Raw genomic sequence first — 12,888 nt, forward strand, 5'->3', positions numbered from 1 at the left:
TTAGGATCTACCTGTACTGGAAGCAATCCTGGCCAAGATGAAGAAAGAAGAGTCAGTCTTGGGGATGGAAAAGAACTGAGGGGTTTATTTTCGCCTGGTATAGCTTTTGAATGACTGTGCTAATGGACCCCTTCTTCTGGGGTCAAATCCATCATTGTCTCCAGAAATTCTAGCATAATGAGGACTGGTTGCCTTTCTTCCTTTGTTTAATCTTGAGAAGGTCCTGAGTTAAGGACGGCCACGAAGAAGAGTTCTGGCAATAGTAAGTAAGATCTGCCAACTCATCAACCTTATCTTTTAGGGCTCTGCTGATGACTTGGAAAAAGAGTTATAGATCCTGATCAACTCTTCAAATGAGGAAGGCTGTTGGACCTCTCTGCTCCTAATAGGTCTTCATTTCTTGTGATAAGTTCTGGGTGGGAATCAAGAAGATTTTGAGGAGACTGAGTGCTATTCAGGAAACTTGAGGGACCCAGGACAACTTGCAACCACCAGACCAGGGGCCACTATGACCCTATGGCAGGAGACAGGGGGAGAGAAGAGGAATGAGTGCAATCTGGATCTCCTCTGAGGACTTAGGCCCTGAAGCTGGGCCAAAACAGGTGGGAGGAGCAGGTCTTCAGAGTCAAAAGGCTGCTTACATGTAAAGTCACTGGGAGTTTCAAGCCAGGTGAAAGGCAGTGCTGCCACTAAAGACAGAATACCTGGCTGGTCCCTTAGAAGAGGAATCAGGAGCAGAAGGGACTAAGAACCAGAAGATGTCTGAGCATCCAAAACTTCCTCCCTCCCCAACATGTAGGACACATGGATCCAGCTACAGAAGAAGTCTACAGAGGGCTGAGAGAAAAGTACCGTCCTGAGCATTTCCTTTCCTTTTAACTGGCCTGTTGCATTATCTTGTAGCTAAGCTCAGTTTCATTTGAAAGGAGCTAAATTGGAAGTTGGGAATACCCACAAATCCAGGCCCTGCTTTAAACTGTCCGAAAAGCTCCTCAGACATCCATGACCACTGTTGTTGCTCAGTGGGGGAGGGAGTCTAGGTGCTTGGAGCTCAGTGGCCGTGCAGGACCCTTTCATTGGAGCATTTGGTCCCAACAGTGCTAAAACAGAGAATTCCTAAGTTCCCTTGAAATCCTATAGAATGACCCTCTCACTAGCAGTACTGCTGCTAAGCTGGAGAAGAAAAGGCAAAAACGTCTTTCTTGAAATGAGGATCCATGGACAAAGCCCTGAAAAAGGAAAAAGAAGACGGTCTTGCATAGGTGCAGATTACTGAGCGTCATGTGGCTATAACACAAGTGTGCTAGCTGACAATCAACCTTTTAAAAATATGGTCAGGAGAATTTTTCCCCCTCTACTTCTGAGGCATGGAACAAACGCAAAGGACTATTGGAGCTGATGGTATCCATTAGGGATGCAAAAAGTTAACCAATTAACTAGTAAGCATTAGGCTTACCATTAACCGACCTTAACCATTACCTCAGCAGCCCTGCACCAGGCCAGCTGGCTGGAGCAGCCCCGGCCACCTCAGCAGGACCCCAGCCCCAGCAGACCCCAGACCCGCACTGCCCCTCACCAGGCCGGCCAGAGGGACCTCAGTTAACAGTTAACCAGTTAAACAATATTTTTAATCATTTAACTGTTTAACTTTTTAAACCAATATTTACGTACCTAGTACCCATAATGGAAAAGGTCTCTTCAGCATGAACCAGGACAGTGTTTTTAAACCAAAACAATTTTAAAAATTGATTTAAACCTTTTTTTTAAATCACTGATTTAAATCAGACTGAGGCTTTGTAAAATTAATTTGAAAATTTCTGCTACTGCAACTTTAAATTAAAGTTTATAATGAATGAAATTATAAATACTGTTTTTAAGTGCAACTACTGGTATTAGATATTATACCAGTTTTTACATAACTGCTATAGGCAAAAAATAAAATATTGAAAATTCAGGCCCTAATCCTGCAAACACTGAAGCAGATATATAACTTTAAGCACATAAGCATGTTCTTGAAGTTGAGCAAGCACGACTGCATCATAGGCTCACATGATATTTTTTATTAAAAAAAATCTTAGGCCTTCCTTGTCTTCATTAAGAAAAAAAGTATGTTCTTAACTCAAGGTAAAATCCTAAGGAAGACAAGGAAGTTTAAAAGTTTTCCAATATTGAAGAGTAGATCAACTTGCTAACTCACATGAAAATTAGAAACTGCCTTGTCATCCCTAGATTTTTATCTTGAGTTAGCTAACTCAGGTTGAAAACTCACCTTTTTTTCTAGTGAAAACACAGGCAATGAGCATAAGTCCCAGTGACTGCAAACACCAACGGAGGAGTATAGCTTGGCTCAACTACACCTCTACCCCAATATAACGCGACCCGATACAACACAAATTCTGATATAATGCGGTAAAGCAGTGCTCCGGGGGGACGGGGCTGCACACTCTGGCGGATCAAAGCAAGTTTGATATAACACGGTTTCACCTATAACGCGGTAAGATTTTTTGGCTCCCGAGGACAGTGTTGTATCAAGATAGAGGTGTACTTAATCTTTCTCGACTTGTAGAAGTTCAAATGTTGAAAATGGTGTTGGTCACAAATATGGCACACACTATTTGCTTTTCAATTTTGTGTGTTTTGTTCTCACAGAAAGGATGTTAATGAGAGCCTGGACTTGCTTTTTTCCCAGCACAAATAAGCATTCTAAGTGTGAAAATTCTTGATTAAAAAAAACGAACTGTAAAATCTGAAATTCTACTAACAATTGCGAAACTTAAAAAACAAAAATAAAACATCCACTTCAGCTATTTAAGACTATTAAATGGGGATAAAGTAAAGAACTAGCAATATGGAAATAAAAATGCAATTTAAATAGGAAAAAAAAAATTCTTAAGTCATGACTTTTATCTACCGTGATATGAATCGCTTTACATGTCAAATAATTACACCACAAAAACAAGCCACACTCTGGAATGGGGTCAGATTTGACAGGGGAATGGTCAGCATTGTAAATTGCCTGCATAGGACTATTTCCTATATTCAGAGAAACCAGTTGATACTGTCACCCCAAGACCAAACAGAATCCTCCATAGAAGCCCCAGGAAAGATAGACACAATGTAGTTCAACCACCAAGAAAGCTTTTTATGCAGAGGCTAATTTAATAGATATTTTAAAACATTCCTCAAAACTCTCTCAAACATATCAGGTCTAACTCCATCTAAGAGACACTCGAATAAGTTTGTATACTATAATAATGTGGAGGACATACATAATTGACACCTTGGCACTGGAGAATCAGAAGCTATTGCTATTAATATTTATGAAAAATATATCACTGTATTACAATGGAAATTCCCCTCTCTCAGCGCTCAGGGACACCAGACACCAATCAAAATATCAGAAGAAATCAGATTGCTTCCTTTAAAATGCCAGTCACATCTTTTATGAAACTAAGTTTGTAAGTACATTTGCCTTTTTTGTTTCTCTTTTTTAATTTAAAGGTGATTTATACTATAACCATAGACAAACTCCTGAGAGGGGCTGAGCACTCCCCTTCAATGTGATTCACGAGAGCTCAGCTCCTTTCATGACTTGTCCCAAGCAAAGGAAATTCTGAAATTTAATCATGATCACCTGATCCATAACACACTTTCATCAACGGAAAGATCCTCATTGGCTTCAAGAGGCTTGGAAGAGGCCTTATTTACTTGTTGAAATGTATTGCATAATTTTGCATAAAGCTATGAGGAATTAAACTATCAGTACTTTTTCCTACTGCAGTCTCACAAAATAATTACATATATGAAAAGACTTAAAAAAACAAATATTTTTATTATTATTAAACAGATAAACAGGTTTAAACTAATATCACAAGCCACATTTACAATAATTATTTTAAAAAAATTTCTGGGAGCACCTCTTAAGATACACATCTCATTTTCATGAGAGTCCCAAGAGAACAGCAGTAATGCAATGTTGCTTTAGCACAGCACAAACAATAAAAAGCAGGCCACTCAAGATAATCTAACAGAAAGCACAGTGAGCAGTTGCAATTTCAATAAGCTATTTAAACCAGGAAACTCCAAATTAAGCCTGGTACAATGTCCTTGACTCACCTCAGACATTACTAGCACACACAGAAACAGTAGCATGAGAAGGAAAATATCAGCCTTAAGATACCTAGGCTTCTATCCATATTGCATCTTTAACACTGAACACTTCATGTGTATTTTAATATCTTTCATGGCTTTTGGCCAGGTTCCCTACCAGCAGAAGTTTAACTATCCTATATGACCTGTCAGAGAACTAACCTTCATTTCTGGGAGGAGGGATTCACTGTAATACATTATGAACCTTTCCTTCTTGGCGTAATTCTCAGAAACCATGAATGCAAAATCAACAGCTCTACAACTCAAAACTATGAGGAGAGTCCCCATATGCTGCCAGTCAAAGCCCTCCATATACTATCATAGTGTCAGTCAAAGCCCCAAATCTTATACTAACAATCTTTCTCCTTCAGTCTCTAATGGGAAGGTTTGACTCAGTAAAGTGAGCCGGACTGCAGAGGTTCCCAAGCTTTTGGAGCCCTGCTTTGTCAGCACCCACTCCCATGGGCCTTCTCCTTATACCTATTTTGTAGGACTAATGCAAACACCCAACCATTCTCCCAGTTGCCAAAAGCTTATGTATTGTGACCAAAGTAGGCAATTAAAACCTTTTGATCACTCGTACAATCAACTGCCTCATAGTTAGCTCCCTCCCTCTGTTACTAAAATGTTCCCACATACTCCTCACGAAACATCTCTGACCCAGTCAGCTGCTATAATTTACCATCTTGAAATCTGCCTGAGGCCCATATTGTCTTATTTCCTGCTGAACCTTGTAAAACCTATGACCAGGCTCCTCAGCAAGTTTAACAAGATGTCACCAGTGACTGGCAACTTGAAGAGATGCTCAAATCAAGAGGCTTGCAGGAAGTTACACTTGTGCCTTTTATTGGATAAAATGAGACCTAGTCATGTATGTGTGCAAGACATAAGCCAATATGCTGCTCAGAGCAAACAGCTAGTATCCCTTACCTCAAGTAGAAGCAATGCCCTGTATTTTTAGGGCCAAAGATCGTTCTTTTACCAATGTCACATAAACACGGTATAGCAGAGAAGGCTAGTGCTTATACACAGACTTAGATCAAAAATACCATGCCAAGAAAATGATTTGGCATAATTTATTAGTCCAACAATTTCAGAGCTAATGGATACCACCTGGTGAAACCCTACCTAGCTATAGGGTCTCCAGAAAGCAAATGTGAAAAATCGGGACAAGGGGTGGAGGGGTAATAGAAGCCTATATAAGAAAAAGACCCAAAAATCAGGACATCTGGTCACCCTACCTAGCTATATGCTCACACTATTATTTGGAATATGGCTTGCCACAGTCAGAGAACCTTCCTTCACCATCTTCTTGCTCCTTGAATTTATGAAAATGGCTAATTTATCCAAAGCCAAGAGCAGAGCAATAAGGGTGAGATTTTATGGAACCACAGCAGACAACAGCAGCAGAACTATCCATGCCTTTAAACTGTAAGCCATTCAGAGCAGCATGCCAAAGAACAACCAGAGACATGAAAGGTAGTGCAGTTTGAAGGTACAGACACTCCCCGACTTATGCATAAGTAAGTTGGAAACGTATACCCGACCATTACACCAAACAAACAAAACAAAAACCTATTTCTAGTTTACGGAACTTTTTCCGTAAGTGCAGATTTGCGTAAGTCGGGTTTGCATAACCCGGGGGGAGTGTCTATAGGCACAGGATTGGGAGGTAAGAGGCCCTGTGCCTTGATCAAGATACTTGATCTTTCCATCTGTTTTCCCCCATTTGTAAAATGGAGATAATGATCCACCTATCTCAGTATTGTCAGGTTTAAATATCTGCAGGGCCATCCCAGATGTTTTGTGGCCCACAGCAGAAAATGTTTTCAGTTCCCCCGACAAACCCCCAAAAGGGCACTCCCAAATGAAGGCATCTAGGATAGCTGCCCTGTTCATCAGCCCCTAACACCAGCCCTGAATATCTGTACAGTGCTTTGAACACACACAACCATTGTACAAATTCTAAACATTACATTTACCCATGGCTAAGGGAAAATAAATCACCAGCATGACTGGCACTGTCTCTGGACCTTATCCCAGTTTAAAGTCCAGCCGGAAAGGGTCCAGAATATTAGCGGAGGTACGGTGTATTTGGAGAGTCTCTTCACTAGCTTTTCTATGAAGTATAAGTTGGGACCATAATGATATGTCCACACAGCACACTACCTCTGAGCTTTGACTCAGATTTAAGACCAACCCCCTAGCCCGCATTCATACACACAGAAATTGGCCTTACTCAGGCCAGGAACCCCTCTGGACTCAGGCCCGTGAACCATGCTAGGGGGATGCATCAGAATCCAAGTCCCACTGTGATGGCATTTTGCACTGTGGGTGCAACTCCAGTCTGAGTCACACCCAAATCCAGTGGAGAGTTCACCAATGCTATTCCATAATCCCCTGGGGCTGTTTCTCCCACACCTTCCATCTAGATACTTCCCACTTACTTTCCAGGAACCAGAAGGTACCTCTTCCTTCAAATACAGCTGCTTGACATTTAACCCTTCATTTCTACATGGTCTGCTCAACTGGAAACACTGGCCAGCACTAAAGTTATCCAGCATCAAGCACATGACTAGATGGCCGGAGGAATGCAACCAGATTCAAATTAGCCGCTGGTGCGAGGTGTCCAAGATGATTGACTTTAGCAAGAACAAAAGAAATAATCATATCTACAAAGCTATATCCGAGCGGCTGAAAGGAATGGGGATCAAGCAGACAGCAGAGAGCAAATAAAGAGGCTGAAGACAGACTACTGCAAATTCAAAGACTATAATGGCACCTCTGAGAACTCCCCATCTTACTGCCTTCTTTATGAGGAATTCGACCAGGTACTGTAACTGGTAGCAAGCACTGAGCCCACAGTAGTGCACAGCAATCTGATGACCAGAGATGGCACATGTAAAATGCACCAAAAAGGCTAAGGAAAATAGAGGGACAAAGGACACCTAGAAATAGTTTGCCATGTCATCTATTTATATGCATCTTTTACTGATTGGCATTGAGTTTGGTTATTGTGTTATATGTTTTGATGTCAACTGGCCTGCTTTGCTGGTTTTCACATTGCTATGTAAATACATGTGTAAAATAAAGTGTTGAATTTGCATACAAGACTACAATAAGCAAGTTTTATTATATGTAATGTTAAAAGTGGCACAAACTTTAACAAATATTATCAGCCCATTCTCAAAAAATTTCATAATAGAAGTTTTAAAACTGTTATCACAGTAATCCATAAACTGTAAATTTAAGTACATGGCATAGCATCTCTTTGCATTTCATGAAAGTGTTTACAAAATTCATAATACATAATACCAATATGTTTTAAAAAAACCCAAAGCTGCCTCACAACCATACACAGCGCAACTTCAAATACCATTTCATTCCCCCTCAGGCATGGGACTGCACAAACCCATTATGCGGGCGCATAAAGCATCCCTGATTTCTGTTAAGTGTCTGGATCCAGAACCATTCATGACAAGTGCATTGTTTGGCTGCATTTACAGATTCAGAAATCCGGCAATATCTTGAGTCCACGCCTGGCAAAAAGGTTCACACTTCTCCTTACAGACATTGTGCAGAACACAGCAGGACACAGTAATGCAAACTGCATTGACAGCATGGTTTCCAAATGGCTCTGAAGGAAGCATCAACAGGATTTCAATCTGCCAAATGCACATTCTACCATCATCCTACAGCCACTGAGTGAGTAGATGAACCTTCTTTCGCTAGGTCCTCTGAAATCAGGGTAGAGTTTCATAAGTCATGGATGGCAGCAGGGAACAAGAAGGGTTCCCTATAACAGTGGGGACAGTGAGTCCATTTATAATAATGCCATTTGGTGGGAATAATATTCCTGCTTACCCATAATACTAAAGTCCTGATCTCTGGAACACCCTGGCATCATGTTCCTTACCAGTGTACCCAACATTAATGTCCATGAATCTGCCCCTGTGATCAACCAGGCCCTGCATGTTGGAGCCCTTTGCAGTTTATGTACTCGTGTGCTCCTTGCAGTGAGCACACTATAGGTGCAGGAGTCCCATCAATGGCTCTGCCCCAGTTTGCAACGCCTGTTCTCTCAAAGCCAGCAATTATTTCAAGAACATTATAATGCCCACTACCTTTGGGTACATAGAATCCTGATCGCAAACCTCTGCCACAACAAGCCCCACAACTGATTTGCCAATTCCAAACTGGTTAGCCCTGTACCTGCAGCAGATGGTGGTAGTCAGCTTCCATATGGCTATAGTGATCCACTTCTGGACTGGCATGGTATCCCTCATATAGGTATTATGTCACTGGAGGGTAGGGACAAGCTGATCACAAACCTCCAAGAACATCTGCTTCTTCATGCAAAAGTTCTTGCCATCCCAGGTCCACATAGTGATGTGATCCCATCAGTCTGGAGCCCTGCTCTAGAAACACCGGTTCCACCAGGTTGGGATCCATGTTAGTGGCTCCAGCTGCTGGGAGCATGTGGTCACAAAAAATCTCAGCTGGATGTGATGGTTGGTTAAAACCACCCAAAACACTTCTGGTCAACTCCAGCAGGACAGTCAGACAAGTTCTCCCACAACCCAATGAATTAGATGAAGGCACTAAGAAGCCTGGGATACGATAGTATATGCCCAAAGAAGATGAAGTTCTGACTCAGATCTGCGTAGTGCAGCATGGACACACCAGTACGGTTGTGAGGCTCAGGTTTTAACACAGAGTGGATGCTGAAATGCGGGCTTGGAAACACTAAATCTGCAGGCATGAGACACACAGATTTACTATATTTTGTAGATGTACCCTGAGTCTTCTAAGACAGCTCACCACACTTAGCTCCTCTTCTTGGCATGCATGAGGGTGAGCTCCAGGACAAAAGAGCACAAAAATTACAGTGCCTACATCCAGACTGAAGGCAAGTAAGTGTGTGGTGGACTGCGTAGGTGTGTTTCATGATCATGTCTATCTTATCTGCTATTGTGTTGTCCCAAGTGAAATCTCTGGACCCCTGTAAACCACTACCTCTATTGTGTGCAGAATGCTGTATATCCACCTGGCTGGCCTGCCTATCTGCCTCTCCCTGGTCCCGCAGAGTTTACTGTCTTTCAGTAGTGTTATATGTATACATCTTTGTGAAATTGTTTGAGATGAGAGCCAAAATATAAAATTAAGATATTACATGTGGGGTGAGAGTGAGGGAAAATAACCTCATTAAACTGTAGGATTACTGATCATAATAGTGGTTTAAATTATGCTGTATTAATCCAATAATGATATTCAGTCTGCTAAGAGACAACACATTCCCCCACACCCATTCCTGGCCTGACCTCCCTCCCCCCCGCCCATGAAGTGCTGTATTCCTGCAGGAAATGAAGCTGAGTCACACTTACAACTGCATTCTGTGATAATATTTATAAACTGCATTATAATGCCTTTCATTTAGAGGGAGCAATTTTAGTCTGTATGTGCATGGGATATTCAGGATGGTTTTTAAATCCCACACCAAAAGATTAAGTTAGTAGAGAGGAAACACCATTTCTGGGACATTATTTCCTACTACAGTATCATACTGACACCATTACCCATCAGTACAGATACAGAGAATAAATTATTGAGATACATATCAACATAGCCAGTAAGTTTCTGGAACTTGATATATTAAAAACACTAGTCGCGTACAGAAGCATACAGCTCAAAGGAAAGAAAATACTTTCCAGAGCTCCCATGACTACCACAGAAGTAATAAAAAACAACAAAAAAACGTAAGGGCCGTTATTAATCCTACCACTATTGATGGCTACTCCTGCTTAGAGGTAGCACACATATGATAAAGATGAGAGGGTTAAACATTAATTTAATATACATCACTAAGAGCCAACTGCAGTTGGATTAACAATCCCATGGATGAAGTGATAGATGTTCCTGTTTTACCCTCAAATCGTCAGATCATATTGTTCCAGTCAATGTTATTAACACCATTTTCCAAGACAGAGCATGGCAAGTAGTTAGGCTGTTTAAAGGAATTTTTGCTTCTTTGATGGAAAGCGGCAACTGAATTAGAAAACTCAGAACAACTACACTTCATCCATCATTTTCCGCAATAATTCCATCAAGATCTCCCTGATGTCAGAGGCTACACCATATGGGTAGAAATAAAGAACACTCAACTAAGATTAGAAAGGAAAAGGAGGGAGAGAGAGAGAGGTGAAGAAGCAAAGGGAAGCTGTGAGAAGAAAGATGTTTCAAGACTCTTTTCACATCTTAGATTTTTAATGTACTTAAAGTCAGTCAGTCGAGCCACTTTCATCAAAGAAATCTCAGTGGGAACACTTTATTACCAACCTTTTAACTAGCTTTTCCTTGCACATAATTTTGATAAAAAAAATAAGATGTTCATTTACATCATATTGATTTTTCCATAAACAGATGCATATTTAAATAGGAAGCTATTTCCTCTCTTTATGAAAATGTTCATTTAAATAGATACTCCCATGAATCAAGATTATTTCTTACTGATACAGTATTGATAGACACAAACACTTTTTAAAACATTTCATAGAAGTGGGCAGTAGCCCACGATAGCTTATGCTCTAATAAATTTGTTAGTCTCTAAGGTGCCACAAGTACTCCTGTTCTTTTTGCGGATACAGACTAACACGGCTGCTACTCTGAAACCTGTCAGAAGTTTTAGGTTTCCCAAAAACAATAAATCTGGCAAGACCAGAAGCCTCCTAGTTTAATATACAAAGACATGAAAAACACATGTAACCAAATTGAATACATTAATCATCCTTAGAAGGAAATTCAGTGATGCTGAAAAAAGGATATTCATCCTAAATCTGTTTTGATAGCCAGATTTTAACAGTACAGTGCAGGCAAATGAAAATGTCTATGTTCACTTAGCATCAAATCTAATTTTCCTTCATAGCAACAATACATCTATTTTCAACTCCCACACCCTTGAAATTCATTAAAAAATTTCCATAATGTAGCTAGTGATCACCACTCACAGCTAATCGGGGGGGGGGGGGGGGAGCAGCCCCAGGAAGCTGTTATACCAAATAAAAGCATGAGGTTTTTCTAAGATCTTATATTTAGAACTTAGAAACTTATATTTACAATTAAGAAATATATAGATACTGCACCATTCTCCTACAGACTCTGAATCTATTTTTAAAGAGATAAAACACTGATTCAACACTAGCACATCAGCTAGTTCCAAAATACTTCTGTCTTTTATAAATATCAAAAGCAGTATTTCAATTTTAATTCAGTGAAGACCAGATCTCTAAAATGTGATAGTTTCCCACAATGGATACCCAGATTTACTTAAAGAACTTAACTTACACCTCTAATCTTTACCCTCTACTACACCGCATCCCCAAAGTAACCAAAAGACATTACTTTGGCTCCTGAAAAGCAAGCTCTCCAGATTCTTCATCCAGTTTTTAGCCTCTTGGCAGTGGCCCTAGATCCCAGTATTCCAAAAACCAAGAGATGGAGCTTGCAGTTCAAACTTTAATCCACTTCCCAAGTAGCCCACTAGATGATTAAACACCTCCATATTTACTAGATTTTACATATACTCAACCATTATGACTTTTCCACTTAAACAGACAAGCATCTGTCTTTTAAACTTTCAGTTAACTGGATTTCACTATATATCATCAACAACTGAATTAACTGTCTGTGCTTTACAATTAAACTCCCCAACTGCACCTTGGTGATACTGGAGAAGAGACAAACAGGATTACACATTGCTGTACTTGCTAAAGACCTTATATAAAATCCACACTTGAATATACATGAGTAGGTTTATAGCATCCCCTTCATTCATCCCATCATGCCTAAAACAGTTACAGAAGATACAGATGTGAATCTATATACAATGTGATCTGAAATATTTAGATACATTTGAGATGAGTTAATGATCCACTATTAGCCTTAATTTTTTAATTTCCTTTTTTATTTTCCTTATAATTGAAGTTGTGTGTCTTACTACCTAGATAGTAAATGGAGCGATGTTTTATGTGTAAGGGTCTACTACTAAACCAGGGTCTAACACAAAGACGTGAAATTTTAAAAGCTATGCACTACCCACAACAAACTCCTAAAGTTCACTATGCTCCTCCCAGTCCCAGAACTTCCTTCTCCATTACGTACAGTGGTTCTTCAATAAAAAGTAAATAAATACAAAAAAAAAAAAAAAAGGTTTAGGCACTGAACCAGATGAAATAAAATTCATTTTTACATTTGCAAGCAATGTTTCTAAGAGAATTCACAAATTAAAAAAAAAAAAACCTCTCTCACATTAACATTTCCAAATGGAATACCAGATTTTATATTTCCTTCCTCAAGAGAAACTAAGTAAGATATAGTCTGTTCCCCTTCTACTCATAGCAAATGCTTTTGATGAAATGGTCCACCCTGAAATTCAGGAAGTTTCTGGTTATCTAAGCATTCTGCCATGATACTGACTTTACTATGGAGACTTTTGAATTAAAAGCCAGTTGTAGTTCCTCTCTCTCATTTCAGAGGGACAGAAGATGTGAAGATAGAAATTGAGAAAATATCTAAAATAGTGTTTTCTGCAGAATAGAGTGTCCTTTTCTCCCTCTATCCCCAAACCTTGCTTCTCTTAACGTGGAACAGTAAAGTTAGAGAGCGCTCAGTGCTGTCAAAACGTTCATTTGTGCAGGGCAAGCACTACAATTCATGCACCGAACATTCATGAATGGCCTCCCA

General features: G+C 40.0%; 1 protein-coding gene across 2 annotated transcripts in view; it reads right to left on the reverse strand.

Annotated features, from left to right (window-relative positions):
• The window catches only part of DOCK1 (dedicator of cytokinesis 1), a 538,667-nt gene that overhangs the window by 524,563 nt on the left and 1,216 nt on the right, over positions 1-12,888 (reverse strand). The window lies entirely within an intron of this gene.

This window comes from Chrysemys picta, chromosome 7 (genome assembly GCF_011386835.1).
Source record: "Chrysemys picta bellii isolate R12L10 chromosome 7, ASM1138683v2, whole genome shotgun sequence".
Taxonomy (NCBI): Eukaryota; Metazoa; Chordata; order Testudines; family Emydidae; genus Chrysemys; species Chrysemys picta.